This window comes from Amblyomma maculatum, chromosome 10 (genome assembly GCF_055883805.1).
Source record: "Amblyomma maculatum isolate TAMU_Amacu chromosome 10, ASM5588380v1, whole genome shotgun sequence".
Lineage (NCBI taxonomy): Eukaryota > Metazoa > Arthropoda > Arachnida > Ixodida > Ixodidae > Amblyomma > Amblyomma maculatum.
In genome coordinates, this window is record NC_139353.1 from 127,231,569 (window position 1) to 127,253,341 (window position 21,773).

At 51.0% G+C, this 21,773-nt stretch overlaps 1 pseudogene; it reads right to left on the bottom strand.

Moving 5' to 3' along the window:
• Positions 1-10,056: 10,056 nt before the first annotated feature.
• LOC146177422 (uncharacterized) overlaps positions 10,057-21,773 on the bottom strand; it is a 61,868-nt pseudogene continuing 50,151 nt past the window's right edge.

A 21,773-nucleotide genomic window follows, 5' to 3' on the forward strand; every position in this document is an offset into this window, starting at 1 on the left:
AATGATGTGTTGCAGAGATGCACTGCAGAAATACTCACTAGTGTTGCAATTGGGGAATGTAGTTCAATGCTGAAAGAACTGTACTTTTAGGCGTAACAAGAAAAAAATCTAGCATTTTTCCGTACTAGCTTGAAAATAGAACTGTTCTCTAAGTCAACAAATACTTTGCATTTTGTTGCGTTATATGGGTTTTATGGCACATAGGCAACTAATGCCATCATGCGCCAAACTCAGGGTAAAGCAGTTCTTGTTAAAAACAACTCAAAGTTTGTTTGCTAGCTTTACTTTTTTTTTCAATCAAAAATAGAAGAAATTTCGACAATAGCATCACTTCTAGCAAAAGACTTGGATGAAACTGAATGTGTTTATTATAGAAACACATAAAGTGTTTCCTCCCGATTTCCTCATATTTCGTGCATGATGAAAAATAGTGGTTTACTGTCAGTTGTTCATTGCATGTCTCACATGTAGGTTTTTCTTGTCCGAGGAGTATGAGGTTGTGTGGGGGATGTGTATGTGCAATGCGCAGGCGGCATAGGATCCCTTCAAAAAAACGCTCTTTATGACTCGATGACTTCCATTCTTGAACTATAAGCTTTACTAAGTGTATCTTAGTATTTGTTTCATTATCCTATGAAGCCTACCATTTAGCTCTTAGTTTAGTCATTATAAATTTTGTGCAGTCTTTACGCGGTATGTTGACGTGATTTATTTCAGTTTTATGTGCGCGTGATGCACATTCGTTCACTTCATTCCCCCTGATCCCCACGTGGCTGGAGTCCAGCACATTTTTATAATCTGTTCTTTTTAATTGGCTGTTACGACATTGTAGATGATATCTCCAATTAAGGGCTCCGTTGCATTTTTGTGGTGCAGTGCTGCAATTACACTTAGAGTCAGAGTAAATAACACTCTTTTTTATGTTTTCTTTCATAATTTTTTCAACCGCTACAAAGACTGCATAACATTCCGCAGCGAAAATTTATGAACATTTAGGTAGTTGCACTGTTTGTTCCCATTTGTCATGAACTACGTCAACAAATAAAAATACCTCGGCGTTAATCTTAATAGGCTCGCATGGTCAACAAATAAATCAGATGTTTTCTCTGTTGCGCTAAACAAATAATGGTTCATAACGAGTAAGCTTAAAAACGCTCCTGTAGGAACTAAAATGTGAGCCTACAATGCGATAGTGAGATCTAAGTTAGAATATGCTTCCGAACTCTGGGACCCGCATACTATGGAAAACATTAAAGAACTCGAGCGAGTCCAGAGAAAAGCAGTGCGATTAATATACGGTAAATATGCCATGACGGATTCGCCGTCCTCAATAACGAGCGCTGACCGCACAGCACACGGACGCCTCTTCGTTTCGCTTCCAACTAAACGCAGCCGCCGTGGTCGGGATCGAACCCGGGTACTCCGGCATAGTAGTCGGGCGTCTTACCACTTAACCACGCTGGCGGGGAAAATTTGTCGCGAGATATCGCCCCGCCGGGGTGGTGCAGTGGTATGACGCCCGACTACTGTGCCGGAGTACCCGAGTTCGAACCTGACCGCGGTGGTGGTGGTGGTGACAAACGTTATTAAGATGAGCCTTAGCTGTGACATCCTAGGGATGGAATGGCTCTTGGGTGCGTGTCGTGGCCGTGAGGTGACGTTTCCCGGCGACTTTCAAAGCCCAGTCCACCAGCTGCCGTTGGGCAACCGGCTCAGAACTGGACACCGCAGCCTCCCATCGCTCGAGGTTTGTGAGTTGCCATTCGGCAGGTGGAAGATGCTCAGGGCAAGAATAAAGAATGTGAGCAAAATCCGCTTTTGGAGCACCACAGAGGGTGCATTCTGGCGTGAACAGTCCCGGGTGAACAAGGGCGAGGTAGGCAGGGGAGAGGAAAGTGCGGGATTGTAGCTGGCGCCACGTCACCTGCTGCAATTTAGTGAGAGACGTGTGGAGGTGGATAGGCAAGACGTTGTTCGCGGTAGTGCACAGTGATCTCGTGGTATGTGACCATACGATCTCGAGCGTCGCCCCAGGTGTCGGCGGCTCCTGCTCGGCTGACGAAACCTCGAGCAAGAATGAGCCGCCTCGTTACCTGGGTGGCCGGCATGGGCTGGGACCCAGAGAAGCTGAATAGGTCGGATAGGAACGGGATATTGGCTGAGAAGCCGGAACGCGGGTTCGGAAACACGTCCTTTCGCAAAGTTTCGGAAGGCTGTCTTCGAATCAGTAAAAATGAGGGTGGCCGATGTAGTAGAGATTGCTAAGGCTACTGCCGCCTCCTCCGCTTCCGCGGAAGTGGAAGCGATGACAGTACCTGCGGTAAGAAGGGTGGAGGAGTTTGACACTACAGCTAGGGCGAAGGCGGGAGAAGAGGTGCAAGAGGCAGTATCGACGTAGACGGTCTCCGGCTCTGTGCCATAGTGTTTGTGTAGGGCGGCAGCCCGAGCAGCACGACGAGCCACGTGATGTTCGGGGTGCATGTTCTTGGGTAGGGGATGAATGGTAAGGAGTTCTCGTGTGTGGTGTGGGAGGGAGAAGGTGTGGGCGTAATATCCAGGGGGACGTAAACCGATAGCTTCAAGAATATGACGGCCGGCTAAGGTGGAGGACAGCCGATCAAGTTGGGCAGACCGATGAGCCTCGATGAGTTCGGCGAGGGTATTGTGTACGCCCATCTTAAGAAGGCGTTCATTCGACGTGTGGCGGGGAAGGTTCAAGGCCGTCTTGTACGCCTGACGGATAAGGCAGTTGACCTTGCTCTCCTCTACTCGAGAGAGGAAGAGGTGTGGTAATGAATAGACTACCCGGCTAAGAACGAAAGCCTGGATCAGGCGACGGAGGTCGTGTTCCCGCATGCCACTGTGTTTATTAGCGATTCGTCAAATCAGGCGGACTGTTTGTTGAACGGTAACACTGAGCATGGTGATCGTGGCAGTGTTCTTGCCATTGTTCTAAAGAATCATCCCCAGGATGAACTCTCTCCACCTCCGGGATTCGGACGGCGCGAATAGTGGCCTCGATTCTAGGTGGGGGAGCTTCGTCGATTCTCGCTCTAGGCGTGAAGGACCAAAAGTTCAAATTTGGTGGGTGAGCATGCAAGACCGACCCTCTGAGCATGAGAGGTCACCACATCTGCGCCAGCCTGCAGTCTCTCTTCAATTGTTCCCACATTACCTGTGGAGGTCCACAGGGCGATGTCGTCAGCATATAGAGAGTGCGACAGGCCGGGAATGGCTGACAGAGCCTTTGTCATTGGGATGAGAGTAATATTAAACAGAAGCGGAGAGAGCACAGATCCCTGAGGCGTGCCTCGGTTACCAAGGGTAAAGACAGGGGAGCAGAGGGAGCCAAATGTGATTTCAGCTGTGCGCTGGCGAAGAAAGGCTGAGATGTATTGATGAATACGATGGCCGACATGTAGGAATGACAGAGCGTCCAAAATGGCCGAATGGTGTACATTATCGAATGCTTTTTCCAGGTCGAGGGCAAGCACCGCGCGCGTGCGTTTCCTGTTGCGGGGATGAATGATGTCTTCTGAGATCTGCAGCATGATATCTTGAGTGGAGAGGTGGGGTCGGAATCCTATCATTGGGGGGGAAAGAGGAGTTTATAATCCATGTGTTCCTGGAGACGAGCAAGGATTACGTTCTCGAAGAGCTTCCCGAGGCAAGACGTAAGGGAAATAGGGCTTAGATTTTTGATATCAAGAGGCTTGCCTGGCTTGGGGATGAAAGTTATGCAGGCATGAGTCCACTGTGAGGGGAGGGTTCCCGTTCGCCAGCACTGATTGAACAGGTCCGCAACAGCCTCTACAGACGAGCCGTCCAGATTGCGGAGCATCTTATTAGTGACTTTGTCAGCGCCGGGGGCTGAGGTGGTTCGGAGTTTGTGCATGGCCGCGCGAACTTCTGCTGGGGTGATATCCGCGTCGAGCTCCGGGTTGGGGCTCCCCGAATACAGGGGAAGAGGCGTGGGAGGGGTTGTGGTTAGATATTGATCTTTAAGGGCTTGGATAAGCGCGTCGTCTGAGAGGGGGAGTTGACGCAAGATGCGTGTGATATTCCTGTGTTGGGTAGCCTTGGAGTGACCCGGGTCGAGGAGATGCCTCAGTAGGGACCAAGTGTTTTTGAGTCCTAAATTGCCACTCATGCGGTCGCAGAGTTGTCCCCATTGTTGATGGGCTAGGTCGCGTGCATGCGCTTCAATCTCGCACACATGGTTAGAGATACGTCGTTTAAGAGGTCTATTGTGCTTTTGACATAGCCAGCGCCGCTGAAGGCTGGCGTGCGCTTCCCAAGGCGGCTATCAGCACTCGACGTGTCCTCAGGCTCGGGAATGGTGGAAGTAACGCGGGCGACACCGCGGGTGAGGGTGTTGGTCGATTAATAGAGGTATGTGATGGTGTCCGGGGCCAGCCTCCGTATCTGGCGGAACTTGTCCCAGTTCACCACTTGAACTCCTTGTCGTTTTAGCGGAGTAATTGAAGAAATATTGAGCTCTGTGGAAATTATATAATGGTCACTGCCAAGTGAATGGTTTGTGTTGACCCATCGGCTGTCATGGATGTGTTTGCTAAGTGTGAGGTCTGGGCTGGTGTTGTGTTGAACACTTGACCCGATCCGCGTGGGGAACATGGTGTCATTAAGCAGGGAGAGGCCTTCGTCCTGAATGAATGACCATAGGGAGGCGCCTTTACGAAAATTCTTGTGGTACCCCCAGCTGATGTGGTTGGCGTTGAGGTCACCCATTATAAGCAGTGAGTTGTTCGAGCTTATCGATATCGCCTTGCGGAGAGCAGCAAGAAGAGGGGCAGGAGGACATTTGGGAGGGCTGTAGAGATTTAGGATGAAAAGACTGAGTGATTTGCGTGTGCGGGGGAGGAGCTCCAGCAAGAGACCGCCCACGTCGTCTATCTCTAACGGGTGCTCTATCGCAGTTAGATTGCGATGGACTATTGTGGCGACCCTGGTCTGTGGTGGAGTAGCTGGTTCGTATGTAGTGTAATTACGGAGCTTGACTGACGTTAGCGTTTCCTGAAGTGCAATGACACTGGGGGTGTCGCAGCTGGAAAGGGTCTGTAAGTAACTCTGCAGGTTGTCTCGTTTTGAACGAAACCCCCTGCAGTTCCACTGCCATGCCTTAATGGTTTGGGGTGCCGCAGCCATTTTGGACAATGACGGAGAGCGCGGAAGATGTAACGGGTGACGTACGACCTCTGGGGGAGGCTCGAAAAATTGCGTTTGGATTTGCGCGACAGACGCCTCTTGAGTGCTCTGGCGTGTTTCGAGCGCCGCCACGCGGTCAGAAATGTTTTTCATCCACGTTTGAGTTTCAGAGCGGAATGTGTTAAGTGTCGCCACAATGTGTTTCTCAAAATCTTGCATGAATGACGTGACCTGATGTACAAGGTTGTCAGTGACTGGCTGGGAAAGGGAATTAGCATCATCAGCGGGCTTCCGCTTAGCGGGGAGCCCATGTGCTGGTGACGTGGCGCGTGAGGAGGAAGTAGAGGGGGTAGAGACAGAGGAGGAATGTGGCATGTTTGTATTTGTCGGGGGTTGCACCACTGGGGCAATGGTGCTGGGGAGCGTTCACGCCTTAGGGGGATTTGGAGCTGCTCTTTAAGAGCAGCGATTTCGCGACCTTGGGATGATAATTTGGCTCTCAGCTCCGCGTTTTCTTTCTGGAGCTAGGAAGGCTGCAGCCGCCAGCTCACTTGGTTTTTAGATGAATCCTGGACCTTTTGGCCTGGAAGTGGCGGGAAGGACACGGAACGGCTCCGACTGCGGTCAGTTCTTGAGCGGGAGGAAGAGCGTCGGCAGCTTCGTTTTTAGATGAATCCTGGACCTTTTGGCCTGGAAGTGGCGGGAAGGACACGGAACGGCTCCGACTGCGGTCAGTTCTTGAGCGGGAGGAAGAGCGTCGGCAGCTTCGCGACTCCCTGAGACTTTTGAGTGGTGGATTTGGTGGTAGACCTGCTGGAGGCGTTGTCCCAGTATTGGAGACAGGAGTCTTGTTGCCGGAGCGCTCGAAACGCACTTTGCACTTGCTCGTTCCTGTGAAGTGCGCTCCGTTGCAGATGATACACTTGGGAGTGCAATCCGGTGTTTCTTTGATGAGGTGCGTTCCTTGGGACACACATCAGCACGGTGGCCTGGCTTGCGGCAGTTGGTGCATGCTTCAACTTTCGCCTTGAAAGGGTAACATGCGTAGAGGATGCCGTGGAAGACAAGCTGTTTTGGAACCTCCATAGTGTCGATGAAGGTAACCAATATGGACTTGGTGCGCCCTAGTTGGCGAGCGTCGGCGATCGTAAAATGCCGGCTAGCGTTAAGCGCCACTAGGTCGGAGATTTCTTCTTGGGTCTGCTTATAAACTTCGTTGTAAAGTATCCCCCTGACAGCGTTGTCAGGGGCAGCGACGTATGTTTTCACGGGGTACTGTTGGTCGTGAAGTCGCAGTTCTTGAATCTGGACATAGCGCTTCATTCGGGCTTCTGAAGGCGTACTTACGGTGAATGAGTTGTTGTAAGGGTTAAGCCGTAGCTTGTCCTGAGCCCGAGCATCTGCATAGTCCATCTCTGTGTCAGTGCAGAGAAGGTGGAGAAGAGCACCGCCATTCACGAGACGCAGGTCCAGACGACCACCCGGGCGAAACACGATCTTGAAATCTGAAGTTGGTAGACGAGGAAGGGGAGCATGCTTCTTGATTTTGTTTGTAGCAGATACGCCTTGCAACGACTGGGCCGGCTTGCCTGGACCCGCCTGGGAATTGGACTCTGCTGATGCGTCATTTGATGACTGCTTCATGGTGGGGTAGAGTTTGTTGCGGGCCCGGACGGCGCGGGTCCACCGTGGATCATTTTCAAATTCTTGAGAAGAAATTTCTTCGCCTTCGACGGCGTACTCCATCTATGATGATGTAGGCTCGAAGACGCACGAGGCGATGAGCAGCCGGCGGCGTTAAGTCTAACCGGTGGCGTGTTCCCACGCCTGGCGGGACAGGAAAAGTTTTTTAAGTCGGTCCCAATGAGCGGATATGTCTGAACAATGGTTCGTAGAGGTGCACGACACCTTCGCTGACAGTGTCGGATGAAGTCCGGGTCAGTTCAGGTCGACATTCCGCTGCGACGAGCAAACGTTCACGGAGCCTATGCCACGCCCGTCCGCACGGCTCGAAGGCAAACGCAGCAATTCCCCTGACCCCGGTGGCTGCGTTTCGATTGAGTCGAAACGAAGAGGCGTCCGTGTGCTGTGCGATTTCAGCGCAGGTTAAAGATCCCCAGGTGGTCAAAATTACTCCGTAGCCCTCACTACGGCTCCTCTTTCTCCCTTTCCACTTTCACACCCACCTTCCTCCCTTCCCTCACGTGCGGTTGAGGTGTCCACAGAAAACAAGTGAGGCAGTTACTGCGCCTTTCCCTTCCTATAAATCAATCAGGTCTGCCGCGAGATGACAGCGAGATTCCTCGAATGACAGATGCTGCGCCTTTCCTTTCCTTTAAGTCAGTTATAAATCGGCTGTGAACTTTGATGCGTTAAATTGAACGCTGATTGTGTTCGACAACCGGCACGCGATGTACCGCGTGCAGGAAACAACGCTCAGGCTTTTTCATTTTTCCATACACATTCTGCAGTGCTCTTGGAACTTTCCTAGACGACGTATCTGCGCAGAAATCTTGATTTCCATCTCTTCTAGACATATGCACGTATCACATCTTCCTAGACATATGCACGTATGAAATGATATGTGATGTCGCATTCTTTGGGACCTTGAAATGGGACCTCTGGGCATGCGCTTTGTCTTCCGTTGACATCGTGACAATACTGGCGAGCACTTTTAAGGCGAAAGCTTTTCTAGGCTCATGGAACGCAATCCCGTGGGCGATGGTAGAGCGCGAAATGCATCATATTCTGCGAATTTCCGCGAAAAGTGCTCTTGTCTGACATTCTTGCCATCTGCAATCCCGCGCCAAGGAACACCACGCCACAGGAACGATGGTGCACCGTCTAAGCACACTTGCCGGAGAAAGTGTGACAGACTGCTTTCCTGTAAACCGATTATAATTATATGTAGCACTACAGCGAATCCCGATAGGAGGCAAACGATGAGAAGGAAATGATAGGAGAGGAAGTGTACGCATTTGCCATTTTATTCTTAAGAGACATCGAAGAACATGCTGGGGATCAACGCTTGCGCCACAGTGATAAGGCAAGTTCGCCGGCTAGCTCGGCAAATTGTCAGTTTATCTCGGTCGCTGCTCTGTAGGTGAAGTGTGTTTACAAATGCCGACACGAAAGCCAGGCGTGACAGGGATGAAGCATGGACTGCCTGCTACGACTACACTATCGCGTGTCAACTTTTGTCATCATGTACGGCACATAGTGCAAAAATAAACCACCGCCATACACCGTTTGGCGCCTTAATCTGCTACCATTATTTGAGACAGTGGTCAGCACCTTTGCTTAAAATTATTACTGTAGTGAGGTAACAATAAGGCTTCCATTCCGACTATCCGATGTTACGGAAGCGCTGCTGCCACTGACCATTATCTGCCCTTCTTATCGGCCTGCGGCGTCGCTGAACCAGTTTGTCGATTGACCTGGGCTCGAGCAGCGCTAAGCAGTGCTACTGCCCATCCAAAGAGGCTTTTATTTGCAACATAGTTTATTGCTGCTGTTGCGCGCGGCGACAGTCGGCCGAATCTGCCGTTGTCGCAAATTGCAAACGGCGATTTGAATTTGACGCAAAAGGAAAGCGTGCTAATGGAGGAGTTAGTCCACTACGTGCACCGCAAAAATGACGGCCGGTGGTGTAGTTAGGCGCCCTATGGTCACCAGTGGAGACTACCTATAGGCCCTCTTTACACAATAAGAACGTTTTTCAGAGCTCTGGCTGGCGGTGCATGCATGCAGGAGCCCTCAGCTTTATCGAGGTCCAAGGAATGAGAAAAATAATTTTTCCACGCAATAAGTTCCCATACGCGGTCCATGAGCTCACACAAATTTAGCAGCAGGTCACATGGAGCACTTCACTTCGCAGAGTTACTTAGCGCACAACGTAATCTCCGTATACCTGCATTTTAATGCTCATCAGCGCTGAAGGCGGATAGTGATTGGCGCCTGAGACTGAGTTCGAAGAAATATGATGTCACGTGCCGGACGTGACACGAGCCACTAATCGGGCGCCATACGGGATGTTGAGGTAAAACATTGCGATGTGCCTTGCTTTTCGTCTCCTACAGCGGCTCCGCCTACACCCTAGAGTTCAGTCCCAGCTGACGAACACCGTTGCTACTGAGCCTTCGGAATGACATCCAATGTCTCGGAGATTCATCCGTTACAGCGCTAAGTCGCAGAGAGAACACGGACATTAACGAAATTAAAAGATTAGAAACGAAAGGGAAATAACTGCGATTTAGCGATACAAGTAGTGCACTCGTTCCAGACCTACCACTGCAGCCGCAGAAGCAGAGAATGAAGCAGCTGTAGAGGTATGGTGGCTAGTGGAGGGCTCGAGAGTGGTCGTCTCCAGTGCAGTCTTTATCGCAGAAGTAGCCGTCTCAGCTCTGGCGCCTTTACTTTTGGAGCGCCGCTTCGAGCGATCCTTCGTGGCGTCCTTGGTCTGCGTTCGAGGCTGGGTGGACAACTTCGAAGTTGTAGGTGTTTCGCCGGGTGAACCGAATGCCCCAGTGACCGTGGCGGTCTTGTCGCTTCCCACACCTTCCGCGAAGTCGGAAGAGCCCGGCCTGGCACCCTTTGATTTCTTCGTTACCTTGGACGCCATGAGGCTGCGAGAAACTTGACACTTCGTGTAATACCTGGAAAGGGCAGAAAGACAGCGATGCCGAACGCAGCAAACAGCGAACAGGCGCTTTCTTCTTCTGTGCATGCAGCTCGTGCGCACATGCTATGGTTGCCCTAGCTCCACTGGTCGAAAACGATAGCTGAAAGAAGTTCAGTTAAATAGGAGACGGAGAAATAGCATTAATTTGCACCCGTCAAAAGATCGCCGAGCATTCGCGGCGCAGCTCTGTCCCAGCTAAGTCCTCCCCCTTAGCCGTAGCCCGGGATCTCCTCGATCTGATCGGCGGTCAGGGCGAGACGGATGACTTCACGTTGTCGTTTTTCATCCTGTTTGAGTAGTGGTGCCTCCCAGAATACATTTGTTCTGTCATGTTGTCCAAATCTAGGGCACTTCCATATCATGTGGATCATGTCCGCTATGCTCTCGCAACGTTTGCACCTGGGGCCGCAACTTACGAGTGCAACGTGCTGTAGAGAGAGAGAAAACCTTTATTACACGTAGGAATTCGGGGCACGCAGGCCCCTGGGCCCCCGCGTGACCCCACTGAGATTCAAGTGTTTATGTTCCTGAGGATCATAACACTGGCAGCCCGGCCGGTGGCGATGGTCTGCACGGCCGGGTCCTCCGAACGCAGCAGCGTCTAGTATGGGCTCCTGTTCATATGGGTCTCGAGGGGAATGAGGCAGCCGACGCCGCCGCCCGCGCGCTCTCTTTCCGGGCTTCCCATCTCGACCCCCTAGATCAGGATCTCGAATTCGAACCCACGTATTCTTTTAAAGACATTGTTCTTTATTATCAATCTTGTCATAGCCTTTACCCTCGCCCAAGTAAAGGTCTATCTAAGACGGAGGAGCGGCTTCTACTCCGTCTTTACACCAACACTCTGCTGTGCCCGGCAGCACTAAAACATTTTAATCCCTCCTTCACGGGCAGTTGTCCGCACTGTGCGGAGAAGTCTTCGGATATCTACCACATGGTGTGGGCTTGACCATCCAACCCAGCTATTCCACCTCACCCCAGCCCCACTCGGGAGGACTGGGAGGCGACCCTGCTCGGCTGCTATGACCTGCAGGCCCAAAAGGCCTTGGTCGAGCGCGCCCGGGTAGCGGCCGACGCCACTGAGGTCCCGTACTAGGGACCCCACCCAGTATCTGTAAGGGCTGGATGTTCATAGATCCGGCCGATGCATACATCTACCCCTTTTTGATTCAATAAACATTTGTCACCACCACCACCACACCTGTCCTCCCAGGCCTTCAGTTGCTCTAGATTGGTTGGTTGGTTCATATGAAAAGAAAGGCGCAGTATCTGTCACACTTGCTCTGTGGACACCTGAACCGCGCCGTAAGGGAAGGCGTGAAGGTGGGAGTGAAGGTGGATAGAGAGAAATGGGGGCCGTAGTGGAGGGCTGCGGAGTAATTTCGACCACCTGGGGATCTTTAACGTGCGCTGACATCGCACAGCACACGGATGCTCTAGGCCCCGCGGGGGAGGGTCCGCCGGGCAGAGGGAGAGGATGTCGATTGAAGAGGCTAAGGGTTCTGAGCTAAGGATACAAGCAGGAGTGTGGAAGGAAGGATGGTAGTGGGAAAGGGCGAGGTGTGAAGGAAGAGTGTGTTTGCAGTCTGTGCCATAGTGTGCGTGTTTATTGTCTAGGGAGGGGTGGGGTGGAGGGTATAGCTGGCACGAGGCACAGAAGGCCTGCGTCAGCTCGCTGAACGAGTGCATGCGCTCCTTCGTAAATCCCGGATTAGAGGCCACCTGAGCTCGGTTTAAAGAACCTCGAGCTAAAAGGTTGTCAGCAGCCCGAAGGGTCAAACGCTGTTGGAAGATATCACTGAGTCAAACCTCTACATCGCTAACGACATTAGATGCCCGACGAGGGTGGGCAACAGTGTGTCAGCGGACACAAACCCGGACTTGACTCTCTGCCATAGAACTGGCATAGTCAAGTGGACGAACAAGCATCAGGATCTAGGTAGCGACCACTACGTGCTAGAGGTAGAACTAAGTAGGAAAGTGAGCGTTAAGCGCGCTGTGTGTCGGACGGAAACCCAAGTGGATTGGGATAAATTCAGACAGATCAGAGAACGGGAAAAAATTGGAGATATAGAGTGCATTCAAAATTGGGCCGCCCAATTAATTACCCATGTCAACGAGGCCACCGAAGAAATTAAAGGCGAAGCTCTGCCTGAGGCGATGGATAGCAGGTTATTCGGCATGTTCAAAAAGAAAGAAGAGCTAACGAAAAAGCTCAAAAAGCAAAAGTGGAACCGCAATCTCAGGAGAGAGATAGCCAGACACAACGTCGAAATAGAAAAATACGCCCGGAAACTCGAGTCGCAACGTTGGGATAACAAATGCGACGAGATGGAGGGCACCATGAATGGGGCCAAGACGTGGCAACTGCTCAGGTTCCTGATAGACCCGACTAAGTCCAAAACGGTCGCCAATATAGAACAGGTCAAGGCGAGGTATAACTTTAAGGGTACGGACAAACAGCTCATTGACAAGCTCAAGTCCATGTACGTAGCTCCCCCCGCCACAGCGCATTACAGAGATTACAACGGACCGGCGAACAGCGAGCTTGACGCGTCCATAACAGTGGCAGAAGTCAGAGCGGAGCTGCACGGCCTAAAAAGACGCTCGGCCCCCGGGCCGGACCTCGTTAATAACAAGATGCTCGCAAATCTGGACGACGAATCGATCAATGCCCTAACCAAATATTTAAATCAGGTGTGGGAGAGTAGTCAAGTACCCCAAGAGTGGAAGAGGGCTAAGATCACCCTAATCCACAAGCAGGGAAAACCACCGGGCTTGGAGAATCTCCGCCCAATATCGCTAACATCCTGCGTAGGCAAACTACTTGAGAAAGTTATTCAGAGGAGGCTAACCAAATACACCGAAGAGAATGATGCGTGGCCGGCTGAATTGGTCGGATTCAGGCCCGGCCTTTGTACGCAAGATACCATGCTCAGACTACATAACGATGTTGTCCGAGACTTCAGGAAAAAAATACGAAAGCTATTCTAGGCTTAGACCTTAAGAAAGCTTTTGACAACGTCAGTCACGACGCCATTCTCGACGGGCTCGCTGAGCTTAGAGTAGGCGAAAGAACCTACAACTATATTAGATCATTCCTGCGAGACAGGACGGCGATCATCAGCTTTCAGGGCTTATGTTCGGAGGCGTTCCCGCTCTGTAACAGAGGCACTCCGCAGGGGGCTGTGCTCTCACCTTTCCTTTTTAACATCGTAATGAGGAAGCTCCCCAGTAAGCTTGGCCATCTCGATGACTTAAAACTAAGCATCTACGCGGACGATGTGACCGTCTGGATGTGCGAAGGGAACGACTCGTACATCACATCCAGGCTCCAAGAGGCAGCAAATATAATCAGCTATCACGCAGAGGACGTAGGTCTATGCTGTTCGCCAGAAAAATCGGAGCTTCTGGTAATGACCAGCAGTAGTGGGAAGATAACTCCAGATATCAAAATTAAAGTCAACGGAAACGAAGTCCGGAAAGTAGATGAAATTAGAATATTAGGTATGATTATCAACCGCAGGGGTAGTAACAAAAGCCTGATGAAGAAATTAAAAGATCAGGCGGAGCTCGTAGTCAGAGTATTTAAGAAGACGTCCAACAGAAGGAGTGGTCTCACGGAGGCTAGTAGACTCAGACTCGTACAAGCTTTTGTCACGAGCAGAATGTGCTACGCGACTCCATTCCTAAATATCAACAAGACCGAAGAACACAAATTAAACACCATAATTAGGAGATGCACGAAGTGCGCTCTAGGACTCCCCATAACTACTTCTAACGACATTCTAGAAAAAATGGGGTTGCATAATGAGTGGAAAGAGCTGGCTGCGGCGGTCAGGCTGTCCCAGAGAGAGCGACTCGCAGGAACGGCGGCGGGTAGGCAAATCCTCGATTGGGTAAACCTACTAGCGCCCGGGGAAGGCGAAAGTGTCAGAGAAAGCATAGATCGAGAAATCAGAAAGCATCTATACGTCTCGCCCATACCGAAGAACATGCATTCCGTACACGACGAGGGGAGGAGAAAAAGCAGAGCTAAGCACCTCGCTAACAAATTGGACAAACTCCCGCCGGGATCGGTCGCCTACACCGATGCAGCGATCGGGAAAGAAGGCGACGTAACCTCGGTCGCCCTATTGGACACTGGGATCGCCATAGGAATAGAAAGAAATCGAGATCTACCGCAGGTAGAGGCGGAGGAGATTGCAATAGCCATTGCCATTGCACGACCAGGCGTGAAACACGTCATCAGCGATAGCAAAGCGGCGGTTAGAAATTTTAGCAAGGGTAGAGTCAGCAATCGTGCTGCAAAACTTCTAAACGAGTCGTCTCTCGCCGAAAGCGTGACCATAATCTGGACCCCAGCACACGCCGGTCTCGCCGGCAACGAGGCTGCCCACATGCTCGCCCGCTCCTCGCTACCTCGGGGTGCTGCGGACGCCTCCACAACATCTAAAACCAAAGAATGTATAGGTACCTTTAGGGATGTAACGGACAACTTGAAGAAAGACCGGAGGATATATCCGCCACCGGTTAGATCCCTGAGTAAAAAGGAATCGTATGACTGGAGAAGACTCCAAGCTCGAAATTTCTTTTCGCCCCTGTGGAGGAGTTGGACGGGTGCCAGAGGGCGGAAGAGGGACGGTGCAGAAACCGAAATTTGTAAATTTTGCGGCCACGTGGCAACATTAGATCATATAATATGGAGATGCGTTCGTGCCCCAGGGCGCAACGCGATTAAAACTAGCGATGAATGGGAGACCACGCTAAGAAGCTCCGACGAAAAAACACAGCGATTCGCCGTCCGCCTGGCGGCCGAGGCTGAAGACCTCTTCTCCTAGACGAGGCCGGGTGTCCTCTGGCCGCGGTGTGACAGACTGCCTCCCCGGACGCCTGCGTGCGGACTCGTAGGTGGCTGCTGCACCATATTCGGCGGAAATAAATGTTCTTCCTCCTCCTCCTCAGCCTCGATTCCGGGGTTCCCGGAGTGCGCAGGCACCCAATCAGCTCCACATGTCGGGGCGGAGGTGCATCGGGCGAGTCCAGTATGCTAAAAGCAGAGACATGGACTCGGTCATGTGCAAAATTTAGAATTGCTGTCTTTGAATCAGATAAAATGTACTGGGCTTCCGTGTGGGTTATGGCTAACTTCCTCTGCAGCTGCTGTGGAGGTGTCGGGGGGAAAGGTAATGTGAGGAGAGGGGATGAGGAGGAATCCACCACGGCTGCGGTCGCTTCATCACCCGCGCATGCAGCGTCCACCCATACGGCATCCAGCTCACCGCCATAATATCGGTGGAGCGCCTTTACACGGGCTCTGCGGCGTTGATCATGGTAAGATGGGTGCATATTTTTCGGGAGTGGCTTGATAAGTAGTCCTTGGAGGATATGTCGAGGGATGGAGAGAAGGGTTGGGTCGTTAGCCGGTATCCTGATTCCAAGGAAGTCTAGGACATACCGTCCAGTGGATGTTTGCCTGAGTCTGATGTATTGAGCCTGTCGGTGGGCCTCCACAAGCTCCCCAATCGTGTTGTGCAGACCCAGGCCTAGCAATCTGTCTGTGGGTGTGTTGAGGGGAAGGTGAAGTGCGACCTTGTATGCCTTGCGGATCAAGGCATCCAAAGCGTTTATGTCATGGTTGGACAGTTTTAGGTAAGTAGTGTAAAGCACGCGACTGAGGACGAAGGCATGGATGAGGCGACAAAGGTCGCGCTCCTTCATGCCCCTATGGTGGCCCGAAACTCTGCGGATGAGGTGCGATATCGCACCTGCAACCTGAGTTTCTTTAGGGTGGTGGCGTTTTTACCATTGCTCTATATGTGTAGGCCTACTACGCGTAGGGTTTCAACCTCCGGTTCTGGGCTCCCATTCAGTTCAATAGTAATAGGGCAGTGGGGGAAATGGCGGTTCTTGGGGCGGATAAGCAGCAGTTCGAACTTATCTGGGGAGCAAGACAGTCCGATGCTCCTTGTGTAATTTTCGGTCTGGGTGGCTGCTTCCTGTAAGGTATCTTTATCGCCATCACTGCCGTGAGTGGTCCACAGCGTGACGTCGGCAGCATAGAGGGTATGTTTCAGATGCGGGATGTCTGACAGTTTTCGGGCGAAGGGGATTAGGATGACGATAAATAAAAAAGGGGAGAGGACGGACCCTAGCGGGGTGCCCACACTTTGAAGTGTGTAGGAGGAGGAAGAAAGAGAGTGTTTCGGGAGTACTCTGGTTTGTACCTTACGCCTCATAACCGCCTCACTTTTCGTGATTTGCTTACACGCTTTTGAAAGTACTGGTCTGCCAAATTTGTAATGATTTAGGATATCATGACATGTATTAAAGTTATCATCGAACTGTAAGGGCTAATCATCGCTCAAGGGGTACGGGGTTGCGCATGAGACGTCATTGGGATCCCAGAAGGCAGCTAATCATCGGGCCAGTACTTGCGCTTTCTCGTTTCCTCTCAACCCTTGGTGCGCCGATGTCCAAACCAGCGTGACCGGCCCTGCCGTGGGTGGCCACCACTGGTCGATACTGTTACCATTATGGCCGAAAAACGGCCCACGTCAAAGTTTCAAATCGCTGACTTTGAGTCACTAACAATAATTTTGACTTATTGGTGGGTTAAGCTAGCGCAATGGTCACTTCTTCTGTCTTCGTTACGGTCCAGTGTCGGGTGCTGCAGCTCAATACCGAGCCCCCATTTTCCCTAGTTGTTACCGAAACGCGTCCCATGCACTCCGCATATTGTACGACATCTGTATACAAGACGTCCAGCCTGCCCTTAAAAGAGGCTTACAACTTTGCTGCTCTATTACTGTAATTAGTTTCATAGTAGACGAGGTGCATGTCTTGGAGGGTGGAGGTATCTTTAGATGGTATGACGCTGCGAGAAACTCGAGAAAGCGATGGCTGTTGTTGTTGTCCTCATAAAAATTGCGCATACCCACGAGGGGGATTGGCCACAACCAGCCGGTGATTCGAGTTTGGGAGCTTCCATTCTTCAGAACAGAGATTAGAAAATTGAAAAAATCCGGTTCAGCGACAGTGATGCTTGAGGGTGGTGCATCGGCTTGCTAAAGTAAAAAATTTATGCGATTAAACAATTTTAATAATAATTATACCAACAATAAATTATTATCTCAGGAAAACATAATTAGCAGTAACAAAAAGTATATCAAAATAAACGACAAAGAATTACAACAAGCTATGATGGAAAACGGTTTGATTCTAGAACATTTTGTACAGCAGAGCATACATTCCCATCGGCACGTCCACGCATAGAAGCGTGAAGAGACAGAACAACTGCTGACGACAAGCGCAAGATTAGTTTCTCTAATGGCATTTCTTGCAGCTGACGTCTTAGCGATGTATATCACCGACAAAAGAGGAAATAATGTTCAATTGTTTCTGACTCATCGCAATAAAGGAAAGTTTGCAGGGCCAGGCCTGTAACGGTCAATATTTAGCTGAGGGACAGGACAACGAAGTCGCGTGAAAGAAACCTCAAGTTTGCCAGACCGCCAGACTGTATCCTCCAAGGGAATAAAAGGTGATGAAAATCATTAGGTGAAGTAAGCGCCGAGGTGCTTAAATCTCGCATTACACTAAGTACGAAAGCGTGCTGCTGTGACAATCGCACAAGTCGGAAGGGGGTCAAAGATCGGGCCAGTCAGGGCTGCTTTCTCTTAAGCATCAGCGGACTCATTGAAATGAAGGCGCATGTGCCCAGCAACCCAAACAACCTGCTAGTAACTCCGCTAAATAAATAGTCGTGAATTCTGGAAGACGAGGGGAAAAAGACCAGACAAGGAACTGAGAGAAAATGCCCACGCCTGCCTTTTCTTCACACACCAAGTCGTCAGTCAAATTATACACCAGTGAGCAAAAGATCTTAAAGTAGTCCTGTGGTATGCCGTTTTTCAAGGAGAAAGGTAGTTTTTTGGCATTACGTAGACAAATGTTATCGACAATAATATTCACAAATGATGTTATTGATCGCACCAGAGCAGTTTCAGAAATTCAAAAATTTAGTGGTTCCAGCAAGGATTCAACGAAACAAATTTTAGAAGCCTGAAAGCGAGCCCACCTTAGACAAGATTTCCCCCTGAAGCGTAAGAAAAACAAACTTGGTCACATGTCACTCCAAATCGCACAACTTTAAGAATGCTTGGACCATCAGAATGCGAAATATCGAGGTAAGAGATGGCAATCCTGCTTCAAGATATAAAACATTGTTGGACACAAACTTAGGGAGTACCAAAAACACAAAGAGCTTCTCTCCCTATTGATTCATTGATTAAAACATTATTTTCCACCCATTTAGGAGACCCCCTACTCTTCGCTCCTGGTATACAGGCCTGAGGAACGGGGGCTCGAACCTCCGCGACTAAGGACTGGCGAATATACGTTGGTTATTCGCGGCCTCAGCCGCCAGGCGGACGGCTTTTGGCTGGTCAGTGGAGACGTCGCTTCGCAGCAGGGTTACCCAGGCTTCTCTACTTTTAATGTTGTCCCTAGCGCCCGGAGACTTAGGGCATTCCCAAAGTATATGGTCGAGGGTCCCCCTAACTTCGCAGGCTTTATTTATAATTTTTTCTCTCATCTATCTGGGTGTGAAACAACCCGACAGGGTTGGGAAATTTCCGGCTTGTAATCGCCGCCAAGCTATGGCCTCTTTATTATGTAAGGTAGGATCCGGTGGCGGCATCAGACGTCTTCCTAATCTCTAATTTTCGATGATTTCTTTATAGGTTTGCAAACCTTCGTCCATCGCCTGGCAGTCGGGCGGCTCCGCTTTTGCCCGCAAGTAGAGATCTCGGGCAAAATCATGGGCCGCCTCGTTGCCGGGGACAGCCGGGTGTGCTGGACAAAAATTAGGGTGATTTTGCAATCCATTTTAGCTGCAGCTGTTAGAATTCGGGCGACTTCTTGCGAGACCCTGCCTTTTCCGATATTCCAGAGAGCAGTGTTACTGTCGCTAAAGATCAATTTAGCCTTCGTTCCGACACAAGCGAGCGCTATTGCAACCTCTTCAGCCTTGTCTTTGTTTCTGCTTCGGATGGTGGCGGAGACGACTGGTGCGCTGCTACCATCGACTACCGCGGCGACTGCCGCCCCTGATCAGCCTCTTGCAGCGTCTACGTAGGCAACTTCTTTTACTCTGAATTCTTTTGCTCTTTTAACTAGTGCTTCTGCTCTCTTCTCCCGTCTCTCCTTGTGGTATACTGGGTGCATGTTGTGGGGGAGAGGATGGACAATGATGTTCTCGCGACATTGTGGCGGTAGGGCAGCCTTGTCGGCTGTGCGCCTATCTATTTTTCGACCCACCCATTTTAAGATGGTTCGACCCGTGCTCGACCTACTTATTCTGTCATGTTGGGCGATTCACACCGCTTCAGCAAGTTCCGTCCAGCTATCATGCACTCCCATTTCTACGAGGCGTTCCGTAGAAGAGGAGATGAGTAGACCCAGCGCCCTCTTGACGCAACGCCTGATGAGTACGTCTATCTTATCTTTTTCATTGGTCCTGATGTTGAGGAATGGTCTGGCATAGCATATTCGGCTTATTATGTACGCCTGCATCAGTCTCAAGAGGCTTCTCTCTTTGAGGCTTCTCCCTTTGAATGCAATTGTCCTAAATATCCCTGTTAGTTGCGTCGCGTAGGTAGTGAGTTTTTTAATCGTTCCGTCGTTATACCCGTCCTCTTCAATAAAAAGTCCGAGGATTCTGATTTGCTGGACTTTTGGTACGGTTTTGCCGCGGACCTTAATTTCTACATTAAAGTTGCCCTTGCACCTCATTAATTTTGGGTTATACATTGTTACGGACGATCAAGAAACACATGGGAAGTGGCGCGAACAGGAGCGCTCCGGTCCGCGCCATTGCGCATTTCTTTCGCGCCGCTCGTGCCAACAATCGCTTCGTCGTCGTCGGCACCAAACACGGCTGTCGCGCGGCGCTACGCGCGTGGCATTATACCCCCCCCCCCCTTGTGACATAAAACATCGTCCCGATGACAAGGTGAGAGGAGAACAAAAATTAGGCGTGAGGTGAACTGTACAATAACGCAAGGCTTCACTTGCACGAAGCGCTCAGTCACGCGAAAAGTGCTGCTTTGAAGGGCCACTGTCCAGGGAAGGCCCTTTTAAGCAAACGAGCCCAGTGTTTCGATCAGGTACCGGAGATAGTCTGTGCAAAATGCTACAGTGACACACGCGCCGCAAAGCATCGAAAATGCAATTCAAAGCTCACTCATGCTCTCCTTCAAGAAGCCAGCTTCCCCGTTTCCTGCGCTGGCCCGACGGGCCACGATAATGACGTACGTACCGCGAACGACGTCCATTGGTACGTCTCGCTGACTGACGGAAGAAGGATGGGTGTCTACCACTCGCAGCCAGCTCGCAGCGCGCTTTTCCCTCGCCACGGGCAGACTGAATCCAGCGGCGCGCGCTCCCTCGACCGTGTTTTTTTCGCGCTCGCGGAGAGCCACGCCCCACCTCCCGCCAAACGCGGAGGAGGAAGGGGAATTTGTATTGCGGAGGCTAGACGACCTCGGGCAAGAGAGTGAAAAACCTTTGCGAGGGAACGGAAGGAGAGAGGCATGACAAAATCGGGTGATTGCGGTGGCTGTAACTGCGTTATTAGTTACTCTTTTCAAAAACATTTTGCGGCCTTGCGTTCTAGGGGCGAAGTCTCACAGTCACCGGGGAAGAAAATATTTTCGACAGGAGGGTGGACAGTGGGCCTTTAAGCGCACCACATGCACAATTTCAGGCCGCTGGCATCGAACACTGACGGTCACAGTTCCATCTGGAATGACTTCGTAATTAACGCTGTTTAAGCGGCGCAGGACTTTATAGGGTCCGAAATAGCGGTGGAGTAGTTTCTCGCTCAAGCCTTTGTGGCGCACGGGGGTCCACACCCACACTTGGTCCCCTGGTTCGTAGTGGACTTCCCTGTGCCGAAGGTTATAGTGTCGAGCGTCGGTGGCATGCTGCTCCTTGATGTGCAAGCGGGCCAGCTGACGGGCTTGCTCGGCCTGTTCTGCGAAATGGGCGGCGTCGGGTTCGACCACTTCTTCCCCGCACGGAAGCATCGCGTCCAACATCGTGCGGGCCTCTCTGCCATATACGAGACGGAACGGCGTAAACTTCGTGGTTTCCTGCGGCGCCGTATTGTAGGCGAAGGTGACATACGGCAGGATCTCGTCCCACATTTTATGTTCAACGTCGATGTACATTGTGATCATGTCCGCCAAAGTTTTGTTTAGTCGTTCCGTTAATCCATTTGTCTGAGGGTGATACGCTGTTGTTTTGTGATGCTCGGTATGGCTGAGAGTCAAGGTGTCCCGCAGTAACCGAGCTGTAAACGCCTTTCCTCGGTCAGTAATGATGGTCGACGGTGCACCGTGTCTGAGCACAATGTCGTTCATAAAGAATCGAGCAACTTCGCCGGCTGTACCTCGGACAAGGGCCTTCGTTTCAGCGTAGCGTGTTAAGTAGTGGCGACTACGATCCACTTGTGTCCGTTCGAGGATAAAGGAAATGGGCCTAAATGGTCCCTGCCCACTTGCTCGAAGGGTGTGAGGGGTGGTTCAATAGATGTTAACATACCGGATGGCTTGAGCGTGGGTTTTTTTTCGCCGCTGTCATTGTCCACAAGTCTGTACATAACATCTAACGTTCGGAGAAAGATGTGGCCAGTAATAGTTCTGCCGCACTCGGTTTAAGGTGCGTGTAAAGCCAAGATGCCCTGCAGTTGGTTCGTCGTGGCAGGCCAGGAGGATTACATGCCTTAGATAAGCCGGTATGACTAGCAGGTATGTTTTTGGACTCGATTTAGAATTCTTCTTATAAAGCACCCCATTGCGGCGGCAATATGACGACAACCCCCGAACAAGATACCGGGGTATTGTGGATGCCCACCTTCAAG